Source organism: Hyperolius riggenbachi, chromosome 4, assembly GCF_040937935.1.
Source record: "Hyperolius riggenbachi isolate aHypRig1 chromosome 4, aHypRig1.pri, whole genome shotgun sequence".
Classification (NCBI taxonomy): domain Eukaryota; kingdom Metazoa; phylum Chordata; class Amphibia; order Anura; family Hyperoliidae; genus Hyperolius; species Hyperolius riggenbachi.
The window spans coordinates 483,227,782-483,245,496 of NC_090649.1; the positions used below are offsets into that span (position 1 = coordinate 483,227,782).

General features: G+C 45.1%; 1 protein-coding gene and 1 long non-coding RNA gene across 2 annotated transcripts in view; one reads left to right on the plus strand and one right to left on the minus strand.

The window, feature by feature from the left end:
• Window positions 1-17,715, plus strand: part of EML4 (EMAP like 4) — a 259,771-nt gene that overhangs the window by 36,096 nt on the left and 205,960 nt on the right. The gene's annotated exons all lie outside the window — the stretch shown is intronic.
• LOC137571015 (uncharacterized) lies at window positions 496-16,119 on the minus strand. The gene is made up of 4 exons (XR_011031282.1): window positions 15,927-16,119; window positions 15,068-15,143; window positions 6,014-6,202; window positions 496-909 (listed from the first exon to the last, which is right to left on the minus strand). It is a non-coding gene; the product is annotated as an uncharacterized lncRNA (long non-coding RNA).

Sequence of the window (17,715 nt, forward strand, 5' to 3'; positions counted from 1 at the left end):
GGGCTTCCTCCAGGCTGATTGCTCCCTCGCTTTCCTCCTCCGCCCCCAGGATCGTCCACAATTTGTCCCCGAAAGTCCCTCAGTCAGCGCAGTCCGGATGCACGTACCCCACTCCCCCCGTTGTATTCCTGTCGCTGGTAGTGTTCTGCGTGCGATGGAGCTGTTCACACGCAGAATGTCCCGGAAGACTTTCTGGGCAAAACTGCAAGGTGTTTAACACCCCCCCCCCCCCCCATCTCAGGTTCTATTTAATGTGAGACATACTGTAGCTATTCCGTTAACAGGGTAGAATTATAGGCTAGAGTCGCTTACAAAAGGATGGCCTCATCATGGTGAAAGGATCCAGTATGGAGTACACAACAAGCAAACTGCAGCGAGTCCCTGTGGAATAGGCCTAGTCAGGTCTATGTTGCCGGTGCACAATCCCTCTGTGGGTCACCACTCCACACATGGTTCAATGTAGTAAATACGAAGGAGGCACTCAATTGGCTTCAAACTTGCGTTTTATCAAATCCCAGTAATACACTTTTTTTTACATGTTTCGGGGCATATCCCCTTCATCAGGTGTACATACATTGAATGGCACACAGTGAATAAATACATACTTCTAACCACCACACCCTAAATTGGACCACCTCCATCTTGTCAGCTGACAAGTCAACTGATCACTGACATCACACAGTCCAAAGTCTTGTTAACCCCTTAGGGCACTAATCAGAGGCATTACTATATCCGTCTACCTCGGTAAACCTGATTAACAAATCAAATTACATTACTGCATCTTAGGTAAACCTAATACAGACAATACTGCGAAAAACTTCTGTTGCAAATATTTGGACCACAGATCCATCTTACCACCCTCTAACCGACACCCCCAACCAATCACGATGGTGTGTGTCCCATTAATACCTGGGGATTGGAGAGAGAGAGAGAGAAATTAAGTCAGTAACACATAATACAGCATCATAAAAAACATCTCAAGCTGAACATTTCATTCATCCCCTTGGGGTTGATGGACTCCAATTTTCTCATCCACCGGGCCTCCTTCTGTAGGAGAATCCGGTCTCTGTTCCCACCTCTCTGCAGCGGTGGTACGTGGTCCAAAACGAGCCAGCTTAACTGTGACACCCTATGTCCGCATTCAAAAAAATGTCGGGCTACTGGGGTGTCACAGCTTTTTTCTCCTGGCTTATAACCACGAATGTCACCCTTATGCTCCTGAATCCTAGATTTTACTATTCTGGTGGTTTTACCCACATAGAACATCCCACAAGGGCATTTCAAGGCATAAACAACAAACATGCTGTTGCATGTATACATTGAGTTAATCTTTATTCTGACACCAGAGTATGGATGTTCAACATAAGCGCCTTTTATAATTGCATGGCAGCAATTGCACTCCAAACAGGGAAAAGTACCCCTTTTCCCTGTCAGATCACCAATACATCGTTTCCTGGTTGACAGATCAACCCTGCTCACCCTGTCACTTATTGTTTTACCTTTCTTGTAGGAGAATAAAGGTGGCTCAGTGAATAGCATTCCAAAACTTGGGTCATGCTGAAGTATGGGCCAATACTTCATAACGACCCCCTTAATCATTCCAGACTGTTTACAGAATGTCTGCACGAACGGAATCTTGTTTTTACTCTGGTTGTTCCCCTGTCTACTACTATTCAATAGGTTATCTCTTGAGATTTGAGCCACCTCCTTCTCCACTTTCTCAAGCTTACCTTTCTTGTATCTGTTAGTAATCCGTTCTGCAGCAACTCTGTATCCGTGGTCTGTGGATGTGACTCTCTTTGCCCTAAGATATTGCCCCTTAGGGATACCTTTCACCACTGCGGAGTTATGGAAACTGTCCGTTCTTAAAAGATTGTTGCGATCAGTCGGTTTCGTATACAAATCCGTATGTAACCCCCAGTGTATTACTGGGATTTGATAAAACGCAAGTTTGAAGCCAATTGAGTGCCTCCAGTATGAAGTACTTGCATGCAAACAGTTTTGGAAGCTAATATCCTTCATTCATGGTAATTTAGTGCATTGGTTTTGCATGCAGGATGTGCACCCTGCCTATAATTAGGCTCTGCACGTCTATGCTGGTAGTCACTCAGATGCAGCCTGCTTTAGGAAGCGCCGTCGCCTCTCTCTGCTGTCTAATAGATGACCAGTTAGGGGTCTTTCACACCAGAGCCCGTTTCCTGCGTTTTGACGCAAAGTCAAAACTTTGCGTTAACCAAGGTAAAATGAAGGTCCTTAGACTTTTATTTTACCTTTCACACCCGATGCTGCGTTTTGGTACGTTGTGGTTCGACGCACCCCGGGGGCTTTTAATTGTCGGAAAGCTGGCGGTTTCCCCCTTGGGTAAATTAATAGCTACCGCCGCTGATTGCGTTGCACCGCAACATCCCAACGATACGCCACAGGCTATTTAACGCGTGCAGGAGGTGTTCTGTTGTTAGATGTGAAAGAGCCCTTAGTTGGTCAGGACATGTATGTGCAGAGCTACAATGAAGCTGCACTCTGAATGCCCACATCAAACACTAGTATGCCAGGAGACCCTAACACTGCAAGAGAGGAGTGCCCGGCTGCTTGCCTAAATTGTATTAGCGTATCTCTGCAGCAGCATTTGCACAGAATCCGGTTCTTGCACAATCTGAGATCTGTAGTTCAGCAGAGGCTGAGGGTGGAAGTCTGGTCTTCAGCTGATGCTGAACATTGAACACGCTGTTCTGTTTACTGTTCCATGCCATTTACAACAGTATAGAGACCTAGTGACAAGGTAAGCACAGATGGCTGAAGCTGACTTCACTGTTCCAGGATCTGGCAAGCCTTGTAACTCGCTAATGTGTGCTTAACGCTGCTCGTTAAATAAACTCCCCTATGCCGGCCTGACACGTCACGCCGGGGGCCCCTCGTACTGCAAAACCCGCCGCTCGGACCTCAGATCCTCAAAGGCTAATGTTCCCTCTGCCTGTTTTTCACTTCTCAGTTATGTTTAGGGAAAGTCTCTCAAGGATATCTAGGACCGTGCTCTTCAACCTTTTTGCAAACTGTACCACTTCTATCGCAAGAAACATTTCCACCAGTGATTTAGCAAGGGGGGTGGGTGGGGGGGGGGGGTTGTCGTGAGACCTGCTGTCTTTGCTACATTACAATCTGAGGGGATCAAAAAGACTTTTTTTTTTTTTTTTAATGTACGTACGTGTGAGGAGTGTGGTGTAATCATGGGGGTTGTACTATGCCATAAGATGAGGCAAATTCTATACTTGCATTTAATGGGAGCTTAGATGCTTTCCTTGTGTTGAAAGACATCCATGGCTACAATAACCAGGTAATGCCTAATGATGTTGATCCAGGGATTTTATCTGATTGCCATCTGGAGTCCGGAAGGAATTTTTCCCTTTTGGGGCTAATTGGACCATGCCTTGTAAGGGTTTTTTGCCTTCCTCTGGATCAACAGGGATATGTGAGGGAGCAGGCTGGTGTTGTACTTTGTTCTCTGGTTGAACTCGATGAACGTATGTCTTCTTTTCAACCCAAATAACTATGTAACTATGTAACTATGCCCCCCCACTATAGATCTGTCACTCACAATCAGCTAAACACAATATCTGTGCATGAACACGAATTTCATGGGCCTGCTGGTATCAGCGTTATTGGATTTAGACAGCTATTTCCTTTGTGACTGGAAGGAAATGATAGCCATATTTTATACCAAGTGAAGAATGTGTAACTGGTTCCTGCAAGAATGACAAATGTGTTGACTTCTATTCCACCCACAGCTCTGTGCATGTGCTGCATAGTGATGAAACGATTCACTGTGAAGGAAGGCTTCTGTGCTCTGCATCACAAAGTCTCACACAGCTAATGGCCCTCATTATTAAATGATGCACAGTGTGTCACCAGGGGCCTTGCCATGACTGGAGGGGTGACAGAGGGACTATGACTTCTGATGGTGGATGACTGGTCAGCGGAGAGAGGCTGAGCAGCAAATGTGCGTTCTATTCGCTGTCCCCTGTGTGTCTCCCAAGCACATAAAAGCAACTATTCATGAATAAAATCATTCAGTGCTTTAAAGTGACACTGTAGCAAACAAAAACAAAAAATTGTATGTGTAGTACAGCTAAGAAATAGAACATGAGTAGCAAAGAAAATAAGTCTCATATTTTCCAGTACAGGAAGAGCTAAAACTCCAGTTATGTATGCAAAAGAGCTTCTCTGAGCTATTCAACCCAACTTGGATTGAAGACAGTCCTGTTTTCTGTAGCATTTATGCATCAAAGAAACAGAAGATTTTACTGCAGGGAAGGTCAGTCATTATTTCTGCTGTTTCATAGTTTAAAATACAGAGTGGGGTAAAATACAGAGTGGGGACGTTTTTATAAGTCAGACAGTGTTGCTGCCGCTGTGCGTTTGCATGTACAAATAGTGTGGGGGGGGAACCACCAACGAAAAAAATACACCTTTGTTTCCAAGGACATAATTAAAATCTTGTGAGAACCAGGACAAATGGGCAGATAAAATGTGTTCTGTAAAGAAGCAGTGTTTTTATACCAGGGCTGTGGAGTCGGTACAAAAATCTTCCGACTCCAACTCCTCAGTTTATGAAATCATGACTCCGGGTACCCAACATGGCTCAGACTCCTTAGCCTAATACTTAAAGAGACTCCGTAACAAAAATTGCATCCTGTTTTTTTATCATCCTACAAGTTCAAAAAAGCTATTCTAATGTGTTCTGGCTTACTGCAGTACTTTCTGCTATCACCAGCTCTGTAATAAATCAATGTATCTTTCCCCTGTCAGACTTGTCAGCCTATGTCTGGAAGGCTGCCAAGTTCTTCAGTGTTGTGGTTCTGCTAGGAACTCCCCCTTCCTGGCCCCTCTATGCACACTGCCTGTGTGTTATTTAGGATTAGAGCAGCTTCTCTCTTCTCTCTTATCTTTTACAAGCTGGATAAATTGTCCTCTGAGCTGGCTGGGCTTTCACATACTGAAGAATTACAGACAAGGGCAAAGCTGTTTGCAGGAAGAAAAGAGCTGCCTGAAACTTCAGTGCATGAGAGCAGAAGGGTGAAAGAAACACACAAATGATCTCTTGAGATTCAAAAGGAAGGCTGTATACAGCCTGCTTGTGTATGGATGTATTTTCTATGTGTGGACATACTGTACATCAACCTACTTCCTGTTTTGGTGGCCATTTTGTTTGTTTATAAACAAACTTTTTAACACCGTTTTTAACCACTTTTTAATGCGGCGAGGAGCGGCGAAATTGTGTCAGAGGGTAATAGATGTCCCCTAACACACTGGTATGTTTACTTTTGTGCGATTTTTAACAATACAGATTCTCTTTAACAGGGCTGTGGATTTTGTACAAAAATCATCCGACTCCTAAGTTTATGAAATCGACTCCGACTCCAGGTGCCCAAAATTGCCTCGACTGCGACTCCACAGCCCTGGTTTATACTAAAAATATAGGGGATGAAATGTGAGAAATACTTTTTTTTTTTTTTTTTCCCATTTTTTTCCATGTTTTTCCCTTTAAAATGCATAGAAAAGAAAGTAATTACAGAAAACAAATACCAACCCTAAAAAGCCCAATTGGTGGTGAAAAAAACAAGATATAGATCATTTCATTGTGATTAGTAGTGATTAAGCTGTTGGCAAATGAAAGGGATGAACACTGAAAGGGGAAAATCGCTTTTGTCCGTTAGGGTAAAAACCCCTTTGGGGTGAAGTGGTTAAAGTGAACCCAAAATGATCGATTAACCTAATTCTAAGTAAGACTTTCGTAGGATCTTAAGTGGGATAAGAACTGCGATTTTTCAACTCTCATCGCATTGGAAAACGCACTTTTTTTTTTTTCCTTTGTGTGCCCCAGAGGACTTTATGTGGGACCTTTATGTGGGATTTCACATGCATTTTCCGCTATGTGGCAAAACACATGCAGTTCAAATAAGTGTGTTTCCTGTGTTACCAAGATAACAAACAGTGATCCTTATCAATACGCACTCACCTGTGATGAGGCGGCAGCCAGTGGTATTGCACGAATAATAAGGGTAGTATGGCGCTGTTGATGTAGTAGTTTGCGCTTTCGCCTTGCATCGCTGGGTCCCCGGTTCAAATCCCAGCCAGGGCACTATCTACATGGAGGTTGTATGTTTTCCCTGTGTCTGTGTGGGTTTCCTCCTGGCACTCCAGTTTCCTGCAACATACCAAAAACAGATACAGCTAAATTAACTGGCTTCCCCTAAAATTGGCACTAGACTACGCTGGTCACTATGGTAGGGGTTAGATTGTGAACTCCTCTGAGGGACAGTTAGTGACAAGACTATATATTCTGTACAGCGCTGCAGAAGATGTTGGCGCTGTAGAAATACTAATGTGACTGTGAGAAGCTGTGCTCATAACCTGCAGGTTAGTGATGCTGCCTGTTATGGAGGGGAGGTGTAGGGACAATATGGGTAGTATGGTGTAAGGCATTGTACAGATGCTAGATCAGGCATGGGCAAACTTGGCCCTCCAGCTGTTACGGAACTACAAGTCCCACAATGCATTTGTCTTTGAGTCATGACTGTGGCTGTCAGACTTCTGCAATGCATTGTGGTATTTGAAGTTCCTTAACAGCTGGAGGGCCAAGTTTGCCCATGCCTGCGCTAGATGGTTCTTGGCTGAGGCCGCCTCTCTACCTTTCTTCCACTCCCCATTTTGTGCCACCTGCAGCCCCATTTAATGCAGTCATTTCATTTATAACAGCAGCTGCGCGGTCCGCGAAAGAACCTGATTATCTGATAGTTGATGTGAGCGGTTAATAAGGTTAAGAGCCAATAATAACCCGCCAAAACAAGTAATGATTTCTTAAAGTAGAATGTTGGCCATTCTATCATGTTATGTCATTCTGATGTCCGCTGGCATACTAGCCTAGGGCAATCTCCGGTAAGTGCAAGGCGGGGAGCCGATACTGCGCATGCGCTGGAGCCGGGAAGGTAAATATTTACATCGCCGTTATTCGGAGGGGCACAGCGAGACAGCCGTGGGACATAGGAGGACGAGGGAAGCCTCCATAGGATCCGGAGGCTTCCCCCACCCGAGGTGAGTACCCCCAGGGGAACTTTTTTCTCGTTATAGGTTTTCTTTAAATAATACCAGTTTCCTGGCTGTCCTGCCGATCTATTTGGCTGCAGTAGTGTCTGAATAACACCAGAAACAAGCATGCAGCTAATCTTGTCAGATCTGACAATGTCAGAAACCCCTGATCTGCTGCATGCTTGTTCAGGGGCTGTGGCTAAAGGCATTACACAGGAGTAGCAGGACAGCCGGGGATCTGGTATTGCTTAGAAGGAAATAAATATGGCAGCCTACATATACCTCTGAATTCATTGGCCCTACCACGGTCGGTGTCTGTTGCATGGTCCAAAGTCAATTTAGGAGGGAGCCAATTAACGGTTTATTGGCTATTTACTGCTGTGCTGGGAAGCCAGGTTTAAAAGATGTTGGCAACCACATGTCTGGTATTTTTCCTCAGTTAAGTTTTGATGGATTTTCACACATTTCTCTGAAGTTGTGCGCGTGTGAACAAGTCCGTCAGGCCTCTCATGTGTGAAGTATTGGAATGATTGGGACACCTGCGTGGCGGTGAGGTAATGCCCTCCGTGTCGCCGTATCAGCTTCTCCCACACCAGGTGTTTCACGCGCTGCGTTCCCCCACTGGTGTGTCTGTCTGTGCCAAGCCGCGGAGAGTAAGGAGATAGCGTAATTACTGCTGATCTCAGCTGCTTGGCGTACTGAAATATTCAGAACTTTTGTTCTCTGTGATTAGCATGTCTTCCCTCATCTGTATATGAACTTCAGGTGTGCTCTCATGCCAGGTACGCTGAGGGATGACCAGACACTAGAACATACACTAGAAAATACAAGTAAGAAAGCGACGATCACTTCTGAAGTTACTATCAAAGCAGCAGCCATGCTTAACCACTCAGTTGTTTTCACTTTATGCTTCCGAGCAATGTTCACCTCCCATTCATTAGCCTATAACTTCATCACTACTTATCACAATTAACAATAACAATAATATTTATATAGCGCTTTTCTCCTTGGGGACTCAAAGCGCTGTGACCCTGCATTATGCAGTCACAAAGGCTAGGGAAAAGAGGTGAGTTTTTAGCCTTTTTTTAAAGCTGTCCAGAGAGGGAGCCTCTCGTACTGATTGTGGAAGTGAGTTCCATAGAGTAGGGGCTGCGTAGGAAAAGGCCCGAGCACCAAATGTTAAGTATCCTGGGAATAACCAGCTTCATCTTGTTGGCAGAGCGGAGGGTGCGTGGAGGGGCATAAAGTTCCAATAGATCCGCTATGTATTTGGGTCCCATGTGGTGTAGAGCCTTGAATGTCAGCAGGCAGATCTTAAAATTGATTCTCCATTTTACTGGCAACCAGTGAAGAGTTTGCAGTACTGGGGTGATGTGTGAGCTGTGGGGGGCATTGGCTAGGAGTCTGGCTGCAGCATTCTGCACTAGCTGTAAGGGGCGCAGAACCTTTTCTGTAGATCTGATGAACAGGGCGTTGCAGTAGTCTAGGCGGGAGGATACAAATGCATGAACCAGGGCAGGTAGGTCTTCAGCTGGGATAAGGTGTTTGATTTTCGCTATATTTCTTAGATGGAAGAAGGAAGACTTGACGACAGCTGATATCTGCTGTTTGAGTTTTAGATTTCCATCCAGGATCACCCCAAGGTTTCGCACAGAGTCTTTATACTGTACAGTATCTCCCCAATTGCTAGTTTGAGGTGGTGAGCTTTTTGAACTTTATCCATCATGTGTGGACCACCTACCACCAACACCTCTGTTTTGTCAGAGTTCAGCCTCAGCCAGCTGGTGTTCATCCAATTTTGTAAATCCACTAGACACGCATTTATGGATGCTGATGGGTCTTGGGTGCCAGGCTTGAAGGACAGATACAGTTGTTTGTCATCTGCATAACAATGGTATCCTAGGCCATAGTTCTGGATTATTTTGCCCAGTGGGAGCATGTAGACTGCAAAGAGTAATGGTGATATTGCAGAACCCTGTGGAACTCCATAGGGAAGTGGCACTGGATTAGAGTAGTGTGTGCCCAGACATACTTGCTGTGTCCTGCCAGATAGGAAGGTCTGAAACCAGCTAAGAACAGTACCCCTTAGGCCACAGTAATTCTTCAGTCGCTGGATTAGTATTTCATGATCCACAGTATCAAATGCTGCAGACAAGTCAAGAAGAATCAAAATTGAGCAATCACCCTTGTCCCTTGCAGTAAGTAAATCATTCATTACTCAGACTAATGCTGTTTCAGTGCTGTGCCTTTTCCTGAATCCTGACTGAAAAGTATCAAAGATGTTATCTGTAAGCCTGGCTTCTAGCTGGTTGGCGACTGCTTTCTCGATAACTTTTGATAGGAATGGTAAGTTCGCCACAGGTCTGTAGTTGGTTACAGAATCAGGATCTAGTAATAGTTTCTTCAGGAGGGGTTTTATGATTGCTTTCTTTAGTTCTTCTGGGAAAAGACCACTTTGCAAGGAGCACTGAGTGATTTTGTGAAGTGCTGGCCTTATCAGCTCTGGGCACTGCATTAAGGATCCAGTTGGGCCAGGATCCAGGTCGCAGGTAGTGGGGCGGAGACTTTGAATGAGAATTCCAAAATCTTCTTCACTCAGTGTCAAAGACTTGCCATGGTGGTACGGTAGTAGGCATATGCAACGTCCAGTGGTCAATTGATGTTTTTGGTGTAATGCTGGCACGGATGGTAGACACCTTGTTTGTGAAGAAGGCAGATAATTCTTCACACCTTTCCCTGGAGTATGTGGTTGGGGCTTTTAGGCAGGAAGGATTGCAGAGTGATTCCACTGTGTGGAAGAGTTGACCAGCTCTGTTGTTGGCTGTAGATATTTTGTGCGAGATAAAGTCTGATTTTTTTTTTTTCTTGGTTATTGCTTGTTGGTATTGTCTGAGGTGTTGAATTAGGCTAGATTTGTGCTCCTCAGACCCTGATTTACGCCACTGTCTTTCAAGTCTGTGCCCTTTCTTTTTTAGATCCATGATGGTTTTGTCAAACCAATTAGCTTTCTGCTTTTTGGTTGCTGATTTGGTGCGCCATGGGGCAATACTGTCAAGTGTTTCGTATATCGTGTTGTTGTACTGGGTTACTAGAGTGTTTGGGTCCATTTGACTGTGGAGCAGATTTGTAAAATCCAGGTTGGCAATTATCCTCTCCGGTGTTAATTTATTCAGGGGACGGATTTTGATTGTTTCTCTAGGGAGCTGCTTGATAGGGTGATGTTAAATAGTAAACTTTATTATGTGATGGTCTGACCACACCACTGGGGTTACTGTTATGTTACTAAAGTCCATTCCAAGGTGCAACAGTAAGTCTAGCGTATGCCCTCCTCTGTGGGTAGCAGATTTTACAACTTGTGTGAAGCCTAGTCCACCCATGAGATTTATTAGTTCATTTGCATTTTGATCTTGTTGTTTCCGCCACCAATTAGGCTTTCTTTGGGGGTACATTTTGCTAAGAGCTACCTAACTGTAAATGCATTTTAACAGTAAGAATAAGAAAAAAAAATGAAAAAATTCATTGTCAGTTTTCGGCCATTATAGTTTTAAAATAATGCCTCCATAATTAAAACCCACATATTGTATTTGCCCATTTGTCACTGTTATTTCACCGTTTAAATTATGCCCCTATCACAATGTATCGCGACAATATTTTATATGGAAATAAAAGAGCATTTTTTCCGTTTTGCATACATCACTATTTACAAGCTTATAAAAAAAAATAGAGAGAAATATTTCATCTTTACATAACGTGCCCCTAACGCAACACATGTTAGTATTGAAGTTGGACGTTGTATAGAGCAGCGTTATGCGTCTCTTGATGCGTTCGTGATGCGTACCTTTTGACACATACTATGGAACGAAAACGGAGCATGCGGCAAAGTAAAAAAAACAAAAAAAAACAAAACAGTACTGAGCATGTGCAAACATCTGAACCCAGCTACATACGAGTATAACGCACAGCATGCTGCACTTTCATAGAACGTGCAGCGTTATACTCCCAACGCAACGTGGGCACTGTGAACAGCACATTGATTTTTAATTGCTGTGAGTTGGGCTGCGTTACAGGCTTCTCTAATGTGCGCCTGTAACGTCCCACTGTGAAAGCAGCCTAAAGGTTTTTTTTTTTTTTGTTGTTGTAGATTTTTCACCTTTTCCTCAATTCATAGGGCACCAAGACTTGTCCTTTTACACCATCCAAATACATTGAGTAAAATCTGGAGGTGGTGATTTATTCCCTTTCCCCCCCCTCCCCCTCTTGCCTGAAAGTTTATGTATGTGTATGTGTGTGCCTTGCAGGGATTTCCTTCAGGGTATACATGAGATAATTACTGGCTTAGTTACAGCAATTATCCTAATTATGATAATACTACATCTTGGTTTCTCCAGCACACAGACTGCTGCAGGCCCAGAAGGAAGCTGTTGTGCAGGTCTGTTATATACTTGAGGGCTTGTGCGAGCTCATCTTTGTTTTAGCGCTGTATCAAATCTTTTTCCTTACTGCTGTATATCTTAGTGATCTATCTTTATCGTGATAGTGTTTTCATTAGGAGAAGCAATCTTTCAAAGTATGTTAAAAGCAAGGGGAACAGTATTCAGATGAGATTTACAAAAACTGATATAATTGAAGGTGGGAACATGGTCAGTAAAGGAGGCAAAACACTGGTTGATATTTTAATTTTTTTCCATGGATATCCGGATGGTTTGATCATTTGAAAAAGTCTGCAAGAAATCAGTGCTGCATAAGATCGATTTTTTTCAAGCTTACACTCACCGGTCCCCCAATGTGCATAGCCTTTCATTAGATTGCATGCTGACATTTATGGTGTGTGCAATCAGATGGATCCCTCTCTGATCTGTCGTCTGGCCATATAGACCAGCGTATGGCCGGCTTTACTGTTGCTGTTAGCGAATCTGACCTGGTGGCTAGGGCGACCACTTGCAGGCTTTGACCATTTACAGGACCTACTGTTTTCGTGCAGTTAGAAAAAGGCATGACTGTGCCATACACAATGGAGCGGAATCTGGAGGGCTGTGGGGATCATTTGCAATTGCCGTTAAAAATCCAGTGTGCTCCATCCTTAGTTGACACAAAAGAGGTTTGAGGGAGGGGGAAACTCTACAAGTGGTAAATTCTCAACTGTGCATTCCCCTCGACTGAGCTTCCTCTAGCTGGTGTAAGAGGCTTAACCACCCTGGTGTTCTATTTAAATTGCCAGGGTGGCGGTGGCAGGGGTATTTCATTTTTTTTTTTTTTTCATGCTGCCAACTGAAAGTTGGCAGCATGAAAGCCCACTAGAGGTGCGCCCTTCTGAACGCTTTCGGCGATCACAAGTAACAAGAAATCCCGCGGAGAGCAGGATTTCTTGTTAGGCTTACCCCGTCGCCATGGCGACGATCAGGCTGCAGGCATCTCAGATCCAGCCCTTTGCGCTGCCCGAAAGTTTTTGGTCCGGGCAGCGCAGGGCTCTGGCGCGGGGGGGGTGGCGTGGCCCTCTTCCGCCGCTGCAGGCGATCGCCGCTGAACGGCGGCGATCGGAGGCCACACGCAGTTGGCAAAGTGCTAGCTGCGTGTAGCGCAGTTTATTTGATGTAAATCGGCCCAGCAGGGCCAGAGATATTGGACTCGGCGGGTATGGATGAGCTCCATACCGCCAGGAAGGTTAAAGTGTACCTGAGATGGGGGATTAGCAATAAAATATAAATACCTGGGACTTCCTCCAGCCCCCTCCTGCATGATTGCTCCTACGCCATCCTTCTCTTCCGCTCTGCTTTCCCGCTTCTGGCCCTGGAATATCCTCCAGTCGGGCCAGTCAGCGCGTGTACAGTCCGGCCGTGCACGCTCCCGTCTCCTGTCGCCATGAGTGTTCTGTGCCTGCGCACGTTCCTGGCGATGTGAACACGGTGGGAGCGCGCACAGAGCCAGGCTGTACATGCCCAGTTGGCCCTGGACCAGAGGACTTTCCAGGGCTAATTGCAGGTGGACGGAGCGGGAGAAGAGGACGCTGTGGGATTGATCAGGCCGGAGGGGGCTGAAAGAAGTCCCGGGTGTGTATAATTTTTATTGCTAATCCCTCATCTCAGGTTCCCTTTTAAGACCTGGGGCTCGGTGGCGAAAGGCCTGGGACTGAAATCACTAGACTTCCGTAACTGTGAAAACGTGATTTCTGGAGTGATCAAGATTTGGCTCTGCAGCTATTAATGCATACCTTTCCAAAATGCAGCATGCAATGCTTTGCGATTGTGGCTGCAAGCGGAACCACTCCCATAGGGTTCCACTGTTGCAGCTTGAGGTTGCCATTGCCGTACGGGTGAAAATGAACAGACGGCAAAAGGATAAAAGTAGCTAAAACAAGAAAAACAGGGTAGGCAGCGGTGGACTTGCCTCGTCCAAGTAGACACAAACCGGTTGATATATCGGCAAGCAAATTTATTTAATATGTATGCTCCAAAGGGTCAAAGCAATGCGTTTCACAGTTGTGGCCCGCTTCATCAGGCAATAGGGGATGCAGCATACAGCAACAAGTGTCTATGACTCAGCCTAGTGCCTCTACGGAGGTAAGTCCACCACTGCCTACCCCGGGTTTTTAAAGTTTTAGCTACTTTTATCCGCTTGGTGCCTCTGTTCATTTCCACATTGCTGGGCATACACGGCTCGACGCAGGCTTATCAATCGAGCCGATGATGGCTCTATTGATAATATCCAATGTGTCTGATCACCGCGGGTATCGATTCCGCTCTCGATACTTGTGGGCGGACAATAGCGGCGAATCGAGCAGAAGATAAGAAGCGACGGTTGGGACAAGCGGGAATTGATTCGGGTGGACGTGCGGGGACGCGGCGGGAGTCGATCCCGCCGGATCGACCCGTGTATGCCCAGCATTAGTGGTAACCCAGGTTTGTGAGTATAACTTTACATGCCTCTCATTACCCACCTCAATCCGGTACATACTGCACTATATTGGGCTCTCGCCATTCTCTCTCTCTCTCTCTCTCTCTCTCTCTCGTTTTCTCATTGCCGTACTGGTGTGTAGGTTGAGGTCGGGGGTTTAAAATAATTGGAAGTACAAAAGCCATTTTAGAATGATTTGTCTTAGAACGACTGTGGATATAACCTCTTCCTCACTGAATTTCTTGAAGACGGCCTGTGTGATTCTTGTCAGCATGAACCAATTGATCTAATTCCCCCTCTTGCCCCATGTCCTGCAGCTAGGGTTGTGTTGAAGCTGTCCTAATAAAGTGAAGGAAAGGCAGATATTAAGTTACAGAATTCCTCTGCAGGGAAAGAGAGTGCAGATGCTTTCTGAATGCTTCCAGATGGGTGAAGTCTTCTGAGATTCCCACCAAATTTCTTTATTTCTGTTTTTACTTTCATGGATTGAATTCCCTTGATTTGACAGAGAACGATTTATTTCTCTTTCAAATTATCTATTATGGGGTTCCCTTACAACAATAGAAGGGCTGACACTTTCAAAGTGCGACTCCGCTTACAGAAATGGAACGTCGCTGCTGTTAGTGTGGCCAAGAGGAGGTCTAGAAGCCAGTTTCCTATCATGTTCATTACATCCTTGCAGGTGTTTTCCAGAATCCTCTGCCTATAGGTTATATTCCTCTGCTGCCTATATGTTGCAACTTAAAGAGAATCTGTACTGTCTGATTTGTACAATTAAAAAAACATACCAATCAAGTCACTGTGATCTCCTGGATCCCTCTTTGCCGTTTTTCTGCTGTGATCCTGGCTTTTAATCAACAGTTTTAGTCAATGTTTACAAACAAAAAACATGGCCGCTAACTAGGAAGTGATGTATGTGTGTGTATATACTGTATATCATGCTACAGTATACAAGTTTTTATTACATAGTGAACTTTCTGCACTCCAGTCAGGGTTTCTCAGCATGGGCAGCTTCCCCCCCCCCCCCCCCCCTCAGACAAGCTGAAATTGAGAGCAGAGACCTGTCTGTGAGGAGTAAACAAAGCGCACTTACACAGAGCCTGCAGGGGGCGTGCATAACTTCTCCCTATTACCGCAGAGGCAGTGCATTCCTCTCTGGATCGATACACCTTGACAAAGAAGAGATTAGATATATTAGAGACAGTGCAACTAGAAAAGGCTGCAGTAATCCAGACAACATTAGAACAGGTATAGGAACTTCCAGGATAGAAGAAATAAGGCTGAAAATGTTGTTAGTCTCTTTGGTGGAACAGTTTATAGGAAATGGAATGCTCAGCTTTCTTTACTGGAGGTCAAGTGACCATGTGTCCAAGTCTTGTGATGTAAGCACTGCACAGAGATGCTGTTCGGTTGCTTAGGGGAGGTGGTAGTGACACGGTGTGGAGGAACAAACACCATAGACTTTCCTGGTCAAGACCATGCTGAACGATCACCTTGGCACGAGTAGTTTTTCTCGAGTGTATAAAGCTTTCTAGCCATTACCATATAACATCTATTTCTCAAACCAGTGATAAAACCTGTATGATTCTCAGAACAAGCAGGTTTTATGATTATGTATTTATATAGCGCCAACATCTTCTGCAGAACTCTGCAAAGTACCGGTATATTGTCTTGTCCTTCAGAGTAGCTCCCAATATAATCCCTCCCATCGTCTTATAGCTATTATGTATTGTAGTCTAGGGCCATTTTTTGGGGGGGGGCAATTAATTTATATGTACGTTTTTGGGAATGTGGGAGGAAACTGGAGTGCCCGGAGAAAACACACACAGATGCAGGGAGAACATACAAACTCTGTGCAGCTAGTGCCCTAACATGGCTTCGAACCGGGGACCCAGCGCTGCGAGGTGAGAGTGCTAACCACTATGCCAACCCTAGCAGGTTTATAATCCTACCTTTTCTCCTGTTTGCTCCTCTTCTTTGCACCAGAAATACAGCTGAATATGAATCAGTAGCTTCCTCCTTTTGTGAGGTTTTATGGTAAAGTTCTGCGGAGTTGAGGCTCTCCCGCGAGTTCTCCTTGGCAGAGTTCCCACACCAGGCATTAGTTTGTATTTTAGCAGCTGTTACCTGTGAAATGAGATGAGGAGCCTGAGGGATTCTGGGTCCTGTACCCACGTAGACATAGCTTTATGTTAAGCAGATAAGCAATGACTATGGGTGATCGGTTTACAGGCGTGTCGCACATGACACAACATGCTTGTACTGTCTCCGCCGCTTGTTAGCAAGGGGATGACACGACTGCACATCTATCATGTTACAACGTTTATTTCCTTTCTGCTTCTTGATGGTTTTTTTTGGGTGTTTAAAGCGAACCTGCAGGGAAAAAAAGAGACAAAGTATGATATAATGAATTGTATGTGTAATACGGCTAATGAATAGAACATCAGCAGCAAGGAAAAGTATGTTCCCGTGGTCTGCTGTTCAACCGCGATTAGCTCCGGTAACTGGCTCAGTCAAGTCAGTCTGGGTATACTGCGCATGCGTGGACCACATGGGCATGCGCAGAAGACCCAGACTGGACCAGATTGAGCCAGTTACCAAGACTGATCACGGGAGGACAGCGAGGGACTCTCACGTGTTTATGGAAAAAACACCTAAATCCAGGCACATCGCCTCTAGTTAGGACATTTTAAATAATAAAGGGAGGTGGTAGAGGGGGTGTGGCCAGAAAAATAGCAAAAATCTGTAACCCTTCGCACTCTCGCATGCAAATGTTCAAACAAATGCGTTCAGATTCACTCATCCAGGCACCACTGTTATCCCTACAACTAAATTAAAAGCCGGGGTCTTAGTTCACAAAGGAATGCATTCTTTTGCTTCGTCCCCCTAGATAGGTTTGATGTAATGAATGTTTGCATGTTTTCACTATGCATGTTACAGGGCCAGAGTTAGGACACCTTTTGCTTAGTCACCTACACTGCGCAGAAGTACCCAGGTAAATGTAGGTGTCCTAACTCTGGCCCTGTAACATGCATAATGAAAACATGCAAACATTCATTCAATCGCCGCTCGGAGACTGAAGTCGGGGCGGAGCTCCGCTCCCCGAGCAGGAGATGCGCGCGATCTGCAAATCCCACCCCAGGACTTGACGCCAGTTGGCGTTAGGCGGTCCTGGGGCTGCCGCCACGACCACGCTCATTGGCGTGGGGCGGTCGTTAAGTAGTTAAAGTGAACCTCCAGACTAAAAATCTACTCAGCAGCACTGAAGGCTTGGTGTTTAAAAGTTTCACAACATCAGAATTTTGTTTTTCTTGCCCAAGACTCCTTTTTAGCTGCACAGAAGAAATCTGTCCGGGCATTTTTCTCCTGATGCTGTGCAAAGTATGATGGGATTTCTGATCTTGTTGCTTAGCGCGCAGCTGGGAGGGGTGATCAGGACATTTGGAACTGTGTCTCAATGCTCCCTGTCACCTCCTTTCAACCAAAAAGATGGCTGCCCCCACACAATCACAAACCTTTGCCTGTTCTTTTAAAACCAGGTGGGTAAGAGATTATATTTCCTATCTATTTTAATTAACGCAACTTAATGATAGTATGTTTGTTTAGGCTGAAGTTCCTCTTTAAGTCCTGCCTCTGGTGTTCCTAGCCAAGGCTGGGGTTTAATGAATTGTCCACTTCTTAGTATTATGGCGCGCAGAAGGTTTACGCTTGAGTGTGTTTACTTCTCAGCATCCAAAATCC